Here is a 5,534-nt window from a genome sequence, read left to right on the forward strand (position 1 = left end):
GAGCCTGTGAACCACAACTACTGAGCCCATGTGCCACAACTACTGAGGCTGTGTGCTGCAACTACTGAAGCCCGCACACCTAGAGCCCGTGATCCAGAACAAGAGAAGCCGCCACAATGAGAAGCCCGCGCACTGCAACGAAGAGTAGCCCTGCTCGCCACAACTAGAGAAAGCCTGTGTGCAGCAATAAAGACCCAATGCAGCCATAAATAAATAAATTCAGATTTTATTTTTTTTTATTTTATTTTTTCGGCTGCATCACACAGCATGTAGGATCTTAGCTCTCCAACCAGAGATGGAACCCGAGCCCCCTGCAGTGGAAGTGTGAAGTCTTAACCCTGGACCGCCAGGGAAGTCCTCAGATTTTATACATTTATTTATTTATTAAAATTTTATTTATTTATTTATTTTTGACTGTGTTGGGTCTTCGTTGCTGCGTGTGGGCTTTCTCTAGTTGCGGTGAGCAGGGGCTACTCTTCGTTGCAGTGCACGGGCTTCTCACTGTAGTGGTTTCTCTTGTTTCGGAGCACGGGCTCCAGTAGTTGCGGCACGTGGGCTCAGTAGTTGTGCCACAGGGGCTTTAGAACGCAGGCTCGGTAGTTGTGGCGCATGGGCTTAGTTGCTCCGCGGCACATGGGATCTTCCCGGACCGGGGCTCAAACCCGTGTCTCCTGCTTTGGCAGCGGATTCTTAACCACTGCGCCACCAGAAAGTCCCTATACATTTACTTTTGCAAGACTCTTTCAGACAGACACAAATATATGGCTGTCGACAGAGTGGAGAGAGTCAGGAGGCTGCGTCTGGCTCCAGCTGTCATAGCCATTGCAGTACGTTGAGCTCCATAGAGACAGTTCCTCGGGCAAGGGAGAGCCGGATGGGCACTGGGCCCCCCTGTGCCTCACTGAGGAAAACTAATTAAACATGGGGAAAGGAGATCCTAAGAAGCCGAGAAGCAAAATGTCATCCTGTGCATTCTTTGTGCAAACTTGCCGGGAGGAGCACAAGAAGAAGCATCCAGATGCTTCAGTCAGCTTCTCAGTGTTTTCTAAGAAGTGCTCAGAGAGGTGGAAGACCATGTCCGCTAAAGAGAAAGGAAAATTCAAAGACATGTCAAAGGCTGACAAGGCCCGTCATGAAAGAGAAATGAAAACGTATATCCCTCCTGAAGGGGAAACAAAAAAGTCCAAGGATTCCAATGCACCCAAGAGGCCTCCTTCGGCCTTTGTCTTGTTTTGTTCTGAGTATCGTCCAAAATTCAAAGGAGAACATCCTGACCTATCCATTGGTGATGCTGCAAAGAAACTGGGAGAGATGTGGAATACACTGCTGCAGGTGACAAGCAGCCTTGTCGGTGGAAGGTTGCTAAGCTGAAGGAAAAGTACAAAAAGGATATTGCTGCATACCGAGTTTAAGGGAAGCCTGGCAGCAAAAAAGGGGGTCGTCAAGGCTGAAAAAAGCAAGAGAACAAGGAAGAGGAGGAAGATGAGGAAGAGGATGATGAAGAAGAAGAAGATGATGTTGATGAATAAATCGGTTCTAGCGCAGTTTTTTTTTCTTGTCTATAAAGCATTTAACCCCCCTGTACACAACTCACTCCTTTTAAAGAAAAATATTGAAATGTAAGGCTGTGTAAGATTTGTTTTTAAACTGTACAGTGTCTCTTTTTGTATAGTTAACACATTACCGAATGTGTCTTTAGATAGCCCTGTCCTGGTGGTATTTTCAATAGCCACTAACCTTGCCTGGTATGGTATGGGGGTTGTAAATTGGCATGGAAATTTAAAGCAGGTTCTTGTTGGCGCACAGCGCAAATTAGTTCTATATGGGGATGGTAGTTTTTTCATCTTCAGTTGTCTCTGATGCAGCTTATACGAAATAATTATTGTTCTGTTAACTGAATACCATTCCATAATTGCAAAAAAAAAAAAAGAAAAGAAATTGCAGCTGTTTTGTTGACATTCTGAATGCTTCTAAGTAAATACAATTTTTTTTTATTAGTATTGTTGGCCTTTCCATAGGTCTGAAAACTTTCTTCTTAAGGGGAAGGTAGTCTTTTGCTTTTGCCATTTTGGATCAGACTAATCATGACAATGTTTATCTTTCATACAGTTGGCTGATAAAAAGCTTTTGTCTAGACACCCTGCATACTCGTGATGAGGGTAATAAAAGTTGAACTGAGACAGTTTTCATCCATAACTGAAACGCAGATCTTGATCGGTTGATATCAGATGTCACATAGCCCAGTTACATTTACAAAGTGAAGAGTAACCAATCTACTCAGAGGACTGGATTATTAGAATCAAACGTTTGAAAGTCTGTCCTCGAAGGACTAATAGAAAAGTATGTTCTAATCTCTACACGAGGACTCTACATTCTTTAACTCCCATTACCACGGAATGGCAGCTATATTTGCAGTTCCCACGTTAGAGACCTGAGAATGTATCCCCAAAAGCGTGAGCTTAAAATACAAGACTAACATATTAAATTTTTTTGTTGACATTAGTCCCAGCAAAGGCTCTGGAAAAAACGTGCTGGCTATAAATGTCTTCTCCTATTTATCTAAATATGGATTGTTTAGGAAACTTGAGACCCTCCACTAAAGGTACTTTTAATTAATTGGGCCAACTTTTAAAATTGTATACCGCATTTTAAATCAGGTACATTTTCCTATATTATGGTCTGCCCCTTTATAAATCAAATAGACATGAGGGAAGAAGACACTTAAGCTTTTGTGATCTCAGTATGAATTATCTGATTTATTTGAATTTGAATTTTCTTTACAAAACTCAGCCTCATTCATTAGAGTCATAGGTTTGTCTGCTTAGCAGTTTAGGGAACACTTTGGCAATTTTGTGGTTTTTGAGATTATCATTCTCTTAAAGTGCCCGTGTTTTAAAATAGCGTTCTTGGAATTTTACATGCTTTTGTGATGGAGTGAAGTTTTGTTATATAATGTGGACTTGGATTCTTTCCATTTGCATTTGTTTATGTAATTTCAGGAGGAATACTGAACATCTGAGTCCTGGATGATGCTAATAAACTAGTAACTCTAGAGGTTTTAAAAATATGTACGGTTGTCTCTTCTTTTGAGATGTCACTAGTCATGTTCAATCCATTATTAGTTCTTTAGGGGATACAAAGTGGTGATATTTTAATTCTATCATTTCTTCTTTATATATTAGCTGGAATATTTCTACAAAGAGAAGCTTCTCCTTACCTGTTTGGTTATCCCTATTTATAGTTTTCTTAGAAAGGCAGGATAAGTACTTGAACCAGTTTCAACATAAGAATTGGTTCTTGGCATGGAAAATGCAATTTGAATCTGACATGGATCCTGCCCTCAAGGAGTTTCCCATTTGGTAGGGGGATAAGAAATGTGGACAGAGGTGATGGGAGAATCCAAGAGGTGCAAAGGATTCTGAGTATGCCCAGAGGACCATTGTTCCTGAGAGACAGAGCTGGCTGGGACTCAGTGCTTCTGGTTACTGGACATCAGGGGGGCCTAGTAAAAGTGTTCACATTTCAGATGAGCCTCCAAAGATGGGGTGGCAGGGATCTCCCCTTCTTCGAAGCCTGGGCTTATGGTGTTCCAGAAATAAGATAACTTTTTATTCTTCCTTGCAGTCCGGTGTGGCTGTATGACTAAGTTCTGGCTTATAGGCTGTTATGAGAAAAAGTAACTTGTGTGATTTCCACATTGTACCCTTAAAGAGAGGGGAGACCTTTCCCTTTGCCCTCCCCCATTCTACTTCTCACAAAGTAGATGTTGTGGTACCCCATCTTGGAACACAAGGACCAGGAAGCATCATAGAGATGGCAGAGCAACAAGATAGAAGGAAGCTCCTGGGTTTCTGGTTGCCCTTCTGTGAGCCACTGTACCAGCCCTGGATGCTACCCAACTATGACAAGAACAAGGAATAAACCTCTTCCCCTGATGGGGTGGCCGTGGTGATGCGAGTGCCATCTGGGGTCTCCCTTGAAGCATCTAGTATCTGCTGGTGCTAGGACATGGTGGGAAAAGGAATCCAATTCAAAGAATGTAGGGGAAGGAGAAAGTGTAAGGCAAGGTAAATGTTTTCACATTGAGGAAGAGGAGAGAGCAATTAAAATGTCCCAAAGTCTCTTAAGGGTAGGGTTATAGGTATTTTTGAAAAGCATTGACTCTCCCTTTTTAATCCTGAAGTTTACTCAATGTGAGAATCAGGCTAAAGGTGTTTGTTACATTGATGGTCACACGGCCAAAGGCATTATTCACGCACCTTTAAAAAGTGAAGTGTTTTTTCAAATATTTTCTATACTCAGAAATTATCTAATAGATGCTTTAGCATTCTTTTATTCACATTTAGATTTGAAATTCACATGGAATTGGGTTTTGTGTATGGTATGAGGTAAGGACAAATTCAACTGTTTTAAAAATCATCCTTTTTCTTATTGTGCTACAGTGATAACTTTGTCATAAGTCAAAGGCATTTGGGAGTTATCTACTAAAATTGAACAGACATATTCCCTCTGATCCATTAAGTCCACTCCTAGATGTATATCTAACAGAAATGCATTCATACGTGCGTGAAAAGAGAGATTTGAGAATGTTTATAGCAGCACTACTCAGCCCAATAGACGACAATATTGTATTGTAATCATCAAACTTGCTAAGAGACCAGCACTTTATGGGTCTTAAGGATCATCATATATGGGATAGAGATGCTAATTATCCTACAGTGGCAATCATATTACAGTACATAAATGTATCAAATTAACATGATGTACACCTTGAATTTGTGCAATGGTATATGTCAGATATATTTCAATCTTAAAAAAGGTAACTGCCCCCCAAAATAGCCCTAAAATGAAAACAATCAAAATGTCTATCAGCAGTAGAATAGATAAAGGAATCATGGTATATTCATGCAAGAAAATAGCATACAGCCATGAAAACAAGTGAGATAACTATATACAATAACTTTGATGAATCTCAGAAACATGTTATTGAGTGAAAGAAATCAAAAGTAAAATAATATAAACAATCTCATTCTATGTATATAACATTTAAAAATGGGCAAAACGAATCTATGGTGTTAGAAGGTTATCTTTGGGGAGGAGAGTAGAGTTAGTAACTGGGGGGGACCCGCAGAGAGTTTCTGAGGTACTATTAATGTTCTATTTCTTAACTTGCATGGTGGTCACCTTGTAGTAATTCTTTGAACTGTACATTCATAATGTTTGCATTTTTTGTATGTGTATTATATATCAATCTAAAAGTTATTTTAAAAAAGAAGTTGGGGGACTTCCCTGGTGGCACAGTGGTTAAGAATCTGCCTTCCAATGCAGGGAACACGGGTTCGAACCCTGGTCCGGGAAGATCCCACATGCCGCGGAGCCCGTGCACCACAACTACTGAGCCTGCGCTCTAGAGCCCGCGAGCCACAGCTACTGAAGCCCGCACGCCTAGAGCCTGTGCTCCACAACAAGAGAAGCCACCGCAATGAGAAGCCCACGCACTGCAGCGAAGAGTAGCCCCCCGCTCGCCACAGCTA

General features: G+C 41.1%; 1 pseudogene across 1 annotated transcript; it reads left to right on the plus strand.

Annotated features, from left to right (window-relative positions):
• The first annotated feature begins 921 nt into the window (after positions 1-921).
• On the plus strand, positions 922-1,529 carry LOC309968530 (high mobility group protein B1-like; annotated as a pseudogene). The gene has a single exon. The product of its transcript is annotated as a high mobility group protein B1-like (transcript).
• Positions 1,530-5,534: the final 4,005 nt, after the last annotated feature.

Source organism: Leucopleurus acutus, assembly GCF_964270905.1.
Source record: "Leucopleurus acutus genome assembly, chromosome: 11".
Lineage (NCBI taxonomy): Eukaryota > Metazoa > Chordata > Mammalia > Artiodactyla > Delphinidae > Leucopleurus > Leucopleurus acutus.